We start from the raw sequence: 13,553 nt of genomic DNA on the forward strand, positions 1-13,553 counted from the left end.
CCCTAAAACTATATATATAATTTACTGAAAGCAATGATGATTCATTTGGAATTAGTTTTAATTTGATTTTATATAAATGCTGTTAAATTTCTTTAAGAGAAGAAATTCCTAACTTTGCAGGTCACAGAACACAATTGTAACTATATTGGTGCTTTAATTGTTTGTGCAAATCTCAACATTTTCAACAGCATTAGACTTAAATCTAACTAGTACAATTATTTTTAATTTTTATTAAATTGTTTTATTACTGAGGCAACTTCACCTGGTTTTGAGTCTGTGTAGCTTATGTGGGGTTGAGGTTGTTATAAATTATTTTACAGTTGTGAGAAAAACTTTGTGAACCCTTAGGAATTCTTCCATTTGTAAACGGTCTGCCTGACTGTGGACTAATGGTGGCCCAAGTCTTTAAAAGTCCTTTTGTAACCCTTTCCAGTCTTATGAGCTTCAACAACCCTCCTTCTAAGGTCATCTGAAATCTCTTTTGATTTGGCCATAATGCATTTCAACAGAATTCTGCTGCGAAGAGCAGGTAACCAAAATGTGTGATTTTTTATACGGCAGGGCAGGTCAAACCCAGGCCTGAATTGATTGGAACACCTGACTCCAATTACCCTCTTTTCAAGATGTCATTATCCTCGAGGTTCACATACTTTTTCCATCAATGACCTTGATTGTTCAAACCATTTGTTCAATAGAGATATGGCAGTGTAAATTGTGTGTGTGTGTTGTTTGTTAAATAAGACTTTATTTATTTATACAGTAAGTCTTTATTTATTATTATGACATAGATGATCAGATAACATTTTAGGAGCCATTCATGCAGAAATACAGAGGGTTCCAAAGGGTTCACAAACATTTTCTGGAAGTACTGTATGTACTCATATATCATATTTACAATGTACATATAGACATATCAGCAAATGTAATTTGAGTGGAGGACTCATGAGGAACTTTAAACTCTCAATATGAGACAATAAATTGTGTAACCAAATCACAAAGAAAACATCCTAGGAATTAATCAATAATTGTAGTTTATTTTAGGACGTATGTACAGTATACTGTATACTGGATATTAAAATCTATATATGCAATCCACTGTATATGCATAATATCCAGTGGAAGAAGACAGAGGGAATACATTTGGTTCTGCCCTGATTTGTCTTTATTAAGGACAGTTACCTTCTGAGGAAAAGGAGGCGGTTAGTGTCACTACAGTACAGTACATCACAATTTGAACAGTATGCTCTCACCATGTTCACAAGGGTTTTTGCTGGATGCTCAGAAACATGGATGACTGATCTGTAATTTTCTGCCCCATTCTGCGGGTATTTTTTTTGTAACTTTCTGAACTGCTTGTGTACTCTCCCTGGCTAGGATATGAATGAATGACCCTTTGATCCAAAGGCAGACGTTATTACCATTTCTGCGGAAATTGGAAATTCCTCAACAGCAGGTTTCAAGTTTATACACATATGCTGTGTGCCCATTTAGCCCACAGAGGTCATCCATTACCTATCTTCCCTGTTTAGAGAAAACCCAGTCTCAATTGCACAGAAACAGCAGCATGCATTCAAACTCAGCAACACTGAAGCATAGAAATAGACTGATCAGAATACAGAGTAAGTCAGCAAAGTCTCTCACATAAGACTTCAGCATGCATGAGATGGCACAATGGGTTGTCCACCATTCACAAAGAGTTAACTCAGTTCAGTTATTTGTTATCCCTGTCTGGTAGATGAACCAGTGCCTTTCTATTCCCAAAGACTGATTTTGTGCTTCCATTAGAGAGCAAATGCCTTAAAAGCATGCAAATTTGTACTGTACTGTACATACTGTACACGCAAACTTACAGCGAGCCAATTCCTCATTCCTATACTCTTCTATGGGCCTATGTATTTCAAGGTCATATGTTATTAAAGAGTTTATTGCATTGTTTATTGAAGGAGAATGAGCTAGATTTCAAAAGCACATTACTTTTTTGAAAGAGAAGGTTGTTCTGCGTAGTGTCATCCACTTATACTGTATCACCAAGCAAAAATACAGAAGGAATAATAAACAATATATACATGGTGGGATTGAAATTGTTGGAGAAATTGTTGGAGATCATTCTTTAAAAAAATGTAAATACATTTTGCCAGTTACTGCCTTATTTCAGTTTACTTCAGCAAATAATAATAAAAAATTATAATCAATTTTCTTTTAGCCCGTTAGGTGATGAAATTATATAACCGTCAGTGTCATGCCTAGTCCATCATCACATTACTGCCAAGTCACCTTTTTATTTTGTGTATGTCAAGGTGATAATGGCTTTAAATGAGTATTCATAAAACATAAAGCATTCTTAGGCATTGAAACTAAGCAATTGTAGCATCTAATGGATTACATTATTTTTTTACATAAAAGTCAACTTTATTTATTGCAGGTCACTTGGTGATGGAATTAACTGACCTTGATAGCAATCAGTTGAAAAGGCTATACTGCTAAAGTGCCAAAGGAGGGTATCATAGCAGTTGCAGATGGCTTCAATGAAATGATTATCAGAGCCTTCATTGCTGGAGATGCATGCATATCATTCACAGGATCTTTTCATTCTTTGTAAATCAAAACATTTTTTTTCATCCAATCATTTGTGCTTAACAGGACTGTAAAATAGTTGTAATATTTCTTTCTTTATTACCGCTGTGGAAAAGTATTGTAGAACCAATAGTATAATATCATAATGAGATAATATTTATCACCAGTATACATTATCATTAGTGTATATCATCACATAATAATATCATATGATAATTAGTGTATTAATAAAAAAACATCAGGAGTGTCTATAATGGGGAGGTCAGTAATGAAGAGCGGTGCTATCTATGTACTAAGTTGAAGTGCACAGCTGATATCAGCATTATGCATTTTAGAAAAAAAATAAACTGGAAGACAGCAGTTTCTAGGTTAAAGGCCATTGATCTATGTTGAACATTTCAACGTGCACTTCTAGTTTTCACCTGTCAGCCTTTTCTGAGGGGTTTTGGCATTTTACTTTTAACTGTAATGTGTATTTCTAAAATATGTCAGTTCAAACATCTAAGCACAATCCAATTTGCTTCATGTTCCAGAAAAATATTAATAAGACACAAAATAAATGCAATGATTAGACCTAATAGATTTCATGAAATATAATAAGATCACAACACAATAACACCAAGCAAAAGCAGGGAAAAATGTGCAGAAAAATACAACTCAAAGAATCGTAATCTGATTTCGGCATTAAACATGACACACTGTCAAAATGAAAACATTATCACATTAGAACTGATAGGTTCTTCTCTCAACATTAACACAGTCCTGACAATCTTGACACATAGAAGTGATTATCCTCTGGGCAGACTGCTAAAGGGTTTTCCACCACTCTTACTGTGCTACTGGAAATGCTGGCCGGTCATGATTGTGTCCTGTTGATAGCATTGGTGATTTTGTCAGACAGGTGTTCTTTTGGATTCAGGTCACGATAAAAAAAAAGTTCATGCCAAGATTTTGTTATAGTTTTCATGAAGTCATTCCATTGTAATCTTTATGTGTTGTTGCATTGTCCTGCTAGAAATGTGAGATTCCGTGTTAGAACACAAAAACTGTTTTCAATTCTAGGAAGTTGTCAGTGTATCAGTAAGCTGTAAGGTTTTCTTCAGTCTTAAGCCATGATCTTGTGTTAAAAGAGATTCCTCCTGACATCATCACTCTGACCTCTGAGCATTATTATTTTCACACTCTCTGTGCTGGTGCACATGTTATCTCTTCCTGTAATTTCTCCTGCAATGTAGACTCCGCAGTCTGAAAACAGTTAAAGAGATGGCTATGCTTTCTAGGTTTTCTGGTTCCTCTAGACTAGTCAGAGAACTTTTGAAACAGAATATCTCAAACTCTGGGTAGCTTCTGTTATAGACTTTGTCAAATTTTAGGTTTCAGTGTTACAGGATTGAATCATACAATTATAATAATAATAAATTATTTGATGGTTATAATCTATTCTCAAAGACTCAGAGACCCTGAAATTGGACAAACACAGTTGATAATATTCACTGTTACTACCATAAGTAAGTCTGTCAGACTGAAGAAAAAACAGAAACACAGAAGCTTTATTGTGTATTAACGTTTAAATGGTCTACATTGAATCTTAATCATAAATATTTATAGCAATAACAGATCATATTTCAACCTCTAAATACAAGTTATAATCAGAGCAAGATCTGATTAATTATTTCCTATCAAAATCAAAGCAATTACATAGCATTAAATATACTGAGAAGCAATATAATTGCTACAAATCAGTGTTGGAACCAGTAGATGTTTGCTGCAGTTTTAATACCTCTCTGTATATTTATAACTGAAAACTCCTACTATATGAAAATCCTCCAACAGATGTTAAATGGCTTTCTATATTATACTAGCAAAGCTCCTTAACTCCCATTACAACAAAACACAAAATGCTAAATAGCAAGTAATTTGTTGCAGTATGCAGATTGTGGAAAGATGACATAAATTGAGCTCATGACAAAACCGTTTGGAAGCTTGGGTGCATAACCATTTCATATTGCTTACAGATAAATTCTATAGATTAAATTAAAACCTTTACATACATAATTAATGATTCCTACTGTAGTATTCATACTATTATTAAGAATGAAGTTCTCAAATAGGTCACATTAGCTGGACCCTTGAAGCTTGGCTGAAGAAATCAAGTTATGGTTCCCTTATTTAAAGGAACATTTCTCAGAGTCTTCTTAATCCGCTCTGAGTCAGGTTGAAAAAAATTTTACATCTCCCGCTGGCAAAATACATTTTCCATTTGTGCCCTACAAGCTTGTTACAGAGTCAATGCCTAAAGTGATCATGACCTCTTTATTCTTTTTTAAATATCTAGAATTGCTGGAAACTACCATCTGGTTATTTCAAATTTGTACCTACTGCATGTTAAAAATACATCTTTTTCAGGTAGCTTTTAAATCAGAATACATATGTATTTCAAAGATTAAATCTGTAATCTAACATGTAAAGCAGATTTAGAAAGCATGTCATTCAAATAATTTTTTTGCACATTTATATTTCCTCTAATGCTGCTCATAATAAAGACAATCCAACATGCAGCAGTGGGCAGTAGTGGTCAGGGTTGTGGTCTTCTCACTGTAATGGTGGTGACTTATATTGAGCAAGATACAGTATTTTAAGATTATTGCAATAAAATGTTTAGTTTTAAAATGTGCACAAACGTCCTTTGGATAAAAGCATCAGCTGCATAAATTGTTGATAATTAACAGTTACTGTAGGTTAACATTCTTTACATGTACTTTCAGATTCTGGTCACACTTTAGGAGCTAAAAAATGACAACATTAAAACAAATGTTGTAAAATTACAATATTATAACACTGTAACATATATTTATAACATTTCTAAAGCTGGAGATTTATCTGTATCTGTCTTAGAAGTGGCACGGAAGCACAGTGGTTAGCACTACTACTTTGCAGTGCTGAGTTCCTGGTTCAATTTCTGGAATGCCATCTGCTTGGAGTTTGTATTTTCTCCCCATGTTCGTGTGGGTTTCCTCCGGGAGCTCTGGTTTCCACTCACAGTCCAAAGACATATTGGTAAGTTAATTGGCTCCTGGGAAAATTGGCCCTGGTGTAAGTGTGTGCTGTGTTCGTGTCTGTGTGTGCCCCTGCAATGAGCTAGTATCCTGCCTTGCACCCATTGCTTGCCAGGAGGGGTCCCCTTCAACCCACTACTGGAAAATGGTAAGAAAGCGGATGGATGTCTATTTAGGTAGACTCACCCAATAAGAAGCCCTCTCTGAGCTTGCATTTTCTGATTATCCCATTTCCATGGGATGTAACCACCAGTGGCAATGTCTCAGCAATGGCAAGGAGACAATATACTGTATATATGTACGCATGTATGAATATATAAAGATATTTAATACAGTGAAGATAAATGTGCAAAAATCATATCAAGAGTGAAAATAAAAGATTCTGCTAATTGGAGACATTAAGTGCTTATTGATTATACAGTATACTGCATCACGATTTTATACTACAACAACTACCTCATGAGATGAGGGGAATTTGTCACAATATTTTAGTAATGCAAAGGAGAGAAAACCTCCAGTCTGCCATCTCTTCATAGACTTTATACCCCCATGTGATGTTGAAAACAGCTTCTTATTGGATAAATCAAAATGTATTCTGCTGGGTTCCCCTTTGGAACTTTAGATTTCAGAAAGAAGGTAAAGATAAACTAAGAGCAAAGACCTCTCTCTGCCCAGGCTGATAAAAGTGCCACAGGCAGGACAGAGCAGCAGGGTTTTTATATGCTGCTGGTATGAGATGATGCAGTGGCTGATGGGGAGTGGAAGTGTAAACTGTAAATCTACCCCATCACCAGCATATTAAGTCATACTGGTTAATTAATCAAGCAGGACATAGTTGTGTCTTTCTCTTGCCTTGTATAATTTTAGATGGACATTTCAAACATCGCTACAATTTTTTTATCAGTTCATTTTGTCACTTTATTACAATTCAGATAGTGCAACTATTAAAAATTTAATTTATATAACAATCTTCATTCCAAAGAATCTCAAAGCACTTTACATACAATATAAGGGGAGTCCCGCTTCATCCACCCCTGAAGCAGCCCCTTTATGCAGCAGATCAGGTAGAGATATGAGGAATTGTTTCACCAGCTGGAAGAAAGGAGAAACTTAGGAAAGCCAGATTGTGAAAGGCCAAAGTGGAATCTCACCAGAACACCAGAGTGTTGAACCCTAGCAAATGCCAAAACTGAGCACCTGGCATTTTTATGTCACATCGCTTGAGCTCAATATTATTTATATTGCAAGAATGCACACTGCAATCACCCTCTAATCTCTAATACACACAAGGTAAAATTACATTTGTTTGTAAAGAGCTGAAATACATGGAGCACATCAGTGGACTGGAGAGACAGCATGGACTGTGTTTTTCTGTAATCTTTTGATAAATATCTAAATGTGGATTTAAGGAGAGAGAGAGGCTAAAATGCATTTCTTTTGTGATTGAAAGGCAGAAAGAGAAGGAAACAAAATCACAATTCTGTCCACTGAATGTCAGAAAGAGAAGGAAAAAATCACAATTCTGTCCACTGATAAATGTTTTTTATATTTATTTTTTAAAACTTAGTAAGCTATTGTAATGCAGACCCCTCCTGTTGGCCTCACGAAATGTTTCCCATAATCTCCCCATTGCCTCCTAGGGAGGTGTGAGTGGAAAAGAGCAAAGAGGATAGTAAGGTATGAGAGAAGCCCTCCTGGAAATAAAAAAGATGTCCCCCTGAAAGCATAATGAATTCAAGATGCATCCTTTTATCCCAAAGCAGAAAGAAAGGGAAGGAATTAATTTCTTTGCTGTGTTGAAGATTTAGCACTTCCAGTTTGGCTGATTCAAGGACTTTGTCAATGTAATCATGTTATCACAGTGTTGTCAGTAAGCTGTCACGTTGTCCTCAATCTGCTATTCTTATGCAAAAGGAAATTCCTCTCGGCAATATCTCTCTTTCACAATTCTCATGGCTTGCAGTGGGAGCAGGCATTCTTCACGAGACACCCCATGTCAGATAAAAAACTGAGCGATGCCATCAAGCCAATGGCCAAACATTGACCAACAATCTCCCCATCCTCACTGTAATAATGGAAAAATAAGATGGCTCTAACAACATAGCATGCAGCACATCTTTTCTACACAGCTTTTTTCATGTCTGTCAGAAGCAGAATGGCATTCATTGGTAAACCATACACTCCTGCCCTGTCTGCCAGATGTATTCTGGCTAATAGAATACAGTTGTTTCACCTATGAACACTCCTGAATGGCTTTCAGGCATACAGATCATTTTACTGCATACAGTGGGCTACAGTTACTTTGCTGTTGGGAGACTTACTGTACTTCTCCATGGAACTAAACATGCTGTTGCCACTGCAGTATAAAATGATTACAGAGAAAGATGTGACAATCTTGAGATGGCGTGATGAGACTCTGCCTTCCTGGATATGTCCCTCACTGAGTTGGTTTCCTGGTACTATATCTCTGGACTAGTTAGCAGATCTCTGAAGCAGAGCATTTCAGTATCTGTGTAACTTCTCTTTAAGATCTCCTTCCATCATGCTGCTAGTAACCAGGCACATTTTACCCAGGCAGGGCATTATCATATATTTTTCTGTTCTTATATAACTGTTAAATAGCAGTTTGTAAATATTGTAAATCAACTCCTTCTTGCAACATTAACTAAACTAAAATGCCAAACATTGAACACCTTTGTTTTTATGAAATCACATGGCCTGAGCTCAGTATTGTGTTATCCCACTGAATAACAACGCTGAAACAATCAACAAATCTGTTCACTGTTTAAAATGTAAATAACTTTATGTATTTGCCCAATGAGCTAGTCATTTAAAATAGTATTTTATTTACATCAGTGTAAATGAAGAATTCTTCTTGGGTTCTGGAAAAGGGTATTCCACAAAGCCCTTCTGAGACATGTTTATTTATCTTAGTCACTTGATGGCACTGTAGCTCCACTGCAGTTCTGGGATTTTCACCTTGTACTTATTGGAGATTCTGCTATAAATAACATGTAAGACTTTGATGACACTAAAATGGATGCGTTTCATACAGCTTAACTGATGTAACATGTTCATGTATGAGCAACATGATAGCTTGTGTAAGTGTCCTTAAACAGACAAATCCCTTAGAACAAGGACATTGTTTTTGGGAGAAAAGTATTAGGTTTACAATGAGGATCCATCCATCCAGAAAAACGTCATGAAACAGGCTTTAGGCAGTAATATCCTTTGGGACCTCTGGGACAGAATACAGAAAGGTTTGGGCACAACTTTGGTTTGCTACATCAGTTTACTACTGGGATTAAGGTGCAGGTTCACAAAAGGTTCCTCTTGAGTAAGGAGGACAATCACAGGGCAAGGAATGGATAATGAAGTCTAGAGTCACTTGAAACACCATCTTTTCACTGGCAATACTGGATCAACTGGATGTTTCGGAGGAAGAATTGAGCTTTGAATTGAAAATATATGTTTTGGACTTAGTGTGAACCTGTTACATACAGTATACTTTCCTGTTTCTGCTTGTTATCTTCCGCATCACATGATCCTATATTTAGGCTATATACTGAATTATGTTATGCCTTTGCATAAAATCAGTAAAATTGATGTACAAAAGGGAGAATAATGTCTGAGCTAGAATAATTCATTATACATTCATTATTATTCCTTTCCCTTTGAAAATAAAATCAAATCCTTGTGCAAGTTACTGGGCTGTGTAGAGAAAAGCTGATTCTTAGAATCCATTTATATCAATGTCATCTTTTTTTTACAACTATTGTTATAATCCATCACAGTGTCTGAGATGTATCATCTCAACCCCACCTCAGATATTCATGGTTTTTATGAAATACATTTTTAAACATTCAAAAGCACAGCCTGAATGCCATCGTGCCATTTTCACATTAACAGAATAAAGTAAATACTGTATGTTACATGTCCAGACCTGTATCCTTTGTATCTTGTATCCTTGCTCATAAAACTGCCAACATCCATTCTTGTAGACATAATCTTGCATGAAACACATTAATCCTTTGCTTTCCCAGATAAGTCGGTTACGTATCCCCATTTACACTGACAACCCCATTTATACAGCATAGAGTTTACTAGAGTAGTTTGAATGAAGGACATTGCTCAAGGGTACAGCAGCATCTCACCTGGGATTGGAAGCCGAGTTGTCCCATGCCATGTCAAATATCACATCATTTTGATATATCCTCAACTGTAGCATGAGTCATTGAAAAGTACATGTAATTGTCATATCAAGTACATTTTTGTGTATGTCAGTAAGACTGTTTCACTGGGGCTAATCTATGCAGACCATTTTATAAAAATAATTTCCAACATTTAATGAGGTCTTTTGCTAGATAAAAAGGAAATTTGAAAACATTTAAGATCCTAATCTTATTGTAAATAGCTTGGAGGAAGAGTGAACCTTTGCAGCAAAGATCAGAGATTGTATAATAGCCATGCTCCAAGCTACACAGTACCGATTTCTAATCATGAGATGGCATGTTTATTGGGACATTTTACAGTATATGTTACAAAAATGTACTCTAGCAACTAATTTAATTGAATTAAAAAAGAGTGATTGATATCCATTCCTTTAAGCATATTTTTGAGACCATTCTTCAAGTAATATTACTACAGATAAACTGGTAACAGCAGAACTTTTTGAATATGCCAAACAAATCTCAATATACAGTAATGTAAAACTACCAATATTTGCAAGTGAGAAGCAACCTTTATATGACACGAACTGTGGTAAAGTGCATATTTACAGTAAGTTATTCTCTTTTTTATTGTTCTATGACTTTTTACAGGAATTCCTTACCCTTTTCAGGAGTATGAATGTGATAACAAGATGGCGGACTTTAGTGAATTCCTGTCAATTTCACCAAGCTAACATATCCTAAGACCTAAATATGGACATATTTGGAAAAAAATATTTGCTTGAAACAAATCCAACATTTGATAAGTGGTCTGATGGATTAATGTCCTGCAAGTTCTGTACCACATCAGTCTGTTGTTTTATGCAAGATGCAGACTACACTTAATAAATTATTCTACAGTTAAACATTATAGTATTTCATATTCTGCTGTGTAACTGCTTCATGTTTAGGTTCAGCTATTTCATTCAATTACATTACAAAAGAGCATAAAATTGGCCAGCAAGTTATCATACTGTAGTTAATATATATTCATTACAGTGGTTTTGAGCAATGTTTTAATTTCAATCTAAATCAAGGTATGTTAATTAACATCTTTTAAAATCAGAAAAAAAGTAACTGTAGCATGATCCCTTGATTAAGGACAACAGATTTTAATTGCCTGTGTGGGGTGGATCTGTGTTCTTTAAGTATTATTGATGTTTAGTACAGTAATTATTACTTTACTGAGCTTTGATTTAGCACTTATCTAGAACATTGCCAAGTGATTTTCTGTGTGCATAACTTGTGAACAACGATCAAAGTGTAAATGTATGCAAATACAATGCTTCACCATAATTATTGAGATTGCAGTTGTCAGCAGCCTTTTCCTTTTTTTAAAGATTAGTAAACTCAAATAATTGTCACTTCACGCATAATTACTTATATAGTGTACTTTATCCAATGTTACCAATCAATTTAAAGATTTTGACTTAATTACTGGGCTTTTGATAGCTTTGCTCAAATCATACTCACTGCTATCAAGACACTAATCCCCCTACTCAGTTTCCCTCCCTCAAAATTCAGCATAAATAAGGTAAAAGCAATACTTATATGTTGTGCAAAAACATTGGTGTATCTGCAGAATACACAAGCCAGACTCAGGACTTTGAATTCTTGTCTTTCCAGGAGGAAGAACTTGTCTCACAGTGGTGTGATTCAAGAGCCATTTAGCCTCGCATACTGTAAACTGCTGTTGAGCTGAGGAGGTTTATGTAAAGACTGCAAGGAATCCCAAATGCTAGTGCACAGGTAGAGAGTAATAATAGTGAATCATTTTGCAGACACTTTTATCCAGAATGACTTAGAGAGACCAGGGATGAGCTATATATCAAGGACTGCTTCTTCAAAGTCACTTACAATAGCACCTCAGTTTTATGAGTCATCCAAAGGATGGAGTACAAGGAGATTCAATATCTCACTTTGTCAGTGATAGAGCCAGGGCTTCATAGTACAACTCATGCTGACAGGACCTTTTCCTTGAGCACTGGACCACATATATACTTAAGTAGTTCAAGTAGGTAGCTGCGTCAGCATGTGAAGGCTGCAAAGGAACAGGTAGCAGGTTTATTCCACGCTGAAAAGAAAGGCAATTCAGCATTTCAGCTGTGGAGCATTGACCTGAAGAATAAACCCGCTACCTGTTCCTTCACATACTGTATATACTTTTATACTAGTTCACTTGCATGATCCTGTCACAGGTCTTAAATTCTTAGATGAATTGTAATATACAGTATGAGTACACTTTGAACACATTTTTTGTTTCAATTTGGAAGGTCGAGCAGACAGATATCTCCAATCTGTCCACCTTACAGGAGGGTTAGCACTGATTGGAAGAAAGCCACAGCCATCACTGATGTCACCTGAAGTCTACAGGTGCCCAGAAAGTTACCCTTCCCCCAGGGACACTTTGACACTTGTGAACATTCACTAGGGAAATCTTGGTTGCAGCAAGCTTCGGTCATCACCCAGACTTGAACTTAAAACATCTAAGCCACAATGCTCAGCATATACTGTAGTGGGAGCATCTCTTTGCAGAATGAGTCCCTTGGAATATTTTACTTCTCCTTTCAAAATCAATACATTTTAGAAAGCTGTTCTAGAGTTACACTGTAAGATCTGTGCAATATTGTTTTTTTATGAAAGAATATGATGCAAAAACAGTTTTACTGCTCAAATCTTATGAAAGTCATCAAATTGTTCATGTTATAGTACATTGCTTTATGTAACACAGTTATGCAAACCTTTGCATCAGATATCTCACATCGCAAAAAAATGTCCCCTGCCATTTTAAAAATTTTCCAAAACCTATAGATTGTTTTTGTTGTCAATGAGTGTTTGTAGGTGTGTGGGGTGATAAGGAACAGAATGGTTTAAAAAGATGGTTTAAAAAGTCTAAACCCACACAATTACAAACAGTAATGTGAGCTGACATGGTAAGTTTATAAAAACCCTAACTCTAATATTTTTTTCATGCCAGTTTTATTACATAAATCCAAGGCCCTAATATAAACTCTTGTTCAGAGTAACAGAACACAGCATAAGTGCACTGAATAAGAAAAGAGAAGTTGGAAATAACAGATAAAGCAGAAAAGACAAGATCACCTAGAGACGCAAGACAATTTCAACATTGTGACTTATACATATAGCCTATTTGACTTAATATTACATGTAAGGTAAGAGCTGATACCTCATTAAACACACTAAACCTGATTCTAACTCAAGTTTCAGATATTAAGAGGTTGTCATTGGCAGCATCCCCAGAGTTTCATTGGTAAGAAATATGTCTCCTGTCAATCACATTACCGCTTTCCTCTTTTATAAAGTTCTCCTTTTGCACTCTTCACACGAAGACTTGAATTCAGCCAACATAGCCTTTTTTGGAGTCAAAAAAGAACAAGGTGTCAATGCCCCACATAGGTGTAACATGCAGGAATCAAGTCAATATATTTAATCCAGAGGCACTAAGTCATTTCAGGTACTTGGCTCATCATCTGACGAAGAACAGGGATGACAAATGCTTTAGTGTTTGGAAGATATGGTCAGGATAAAACATTTAGCTCATTTGTCAACATAGCCCCTACCGAAAAGGTTTGCAGTAGTCCTTGAGACACATTAACACTAAAAGACCTAAATCTGAAAACAAAAGAATTGTGTAATTATTTAAGACTTTTTAAATTCATGAATATGTATTTCAATTAAACACTCAAAGACTTGT

The sequence above is a fragment of the Lepisosteus oculatus genome, chromosome 13 (assembly GCF_040954835.1).
Source record: "Lepisosteus oculatus isolate fLepOcu1 chromosome 13, fLepOcu1.hap2, whole genome shotgun sequence".
In the NCBI taxonomy this organism is placed as follows: domain Eukaryota; kingdom Metazoa; phylum Chordata; class Actinopteri; order Semionotiformes; family Lepisosteidae; genus Lepisosteus; species Lepisosteus oculatus.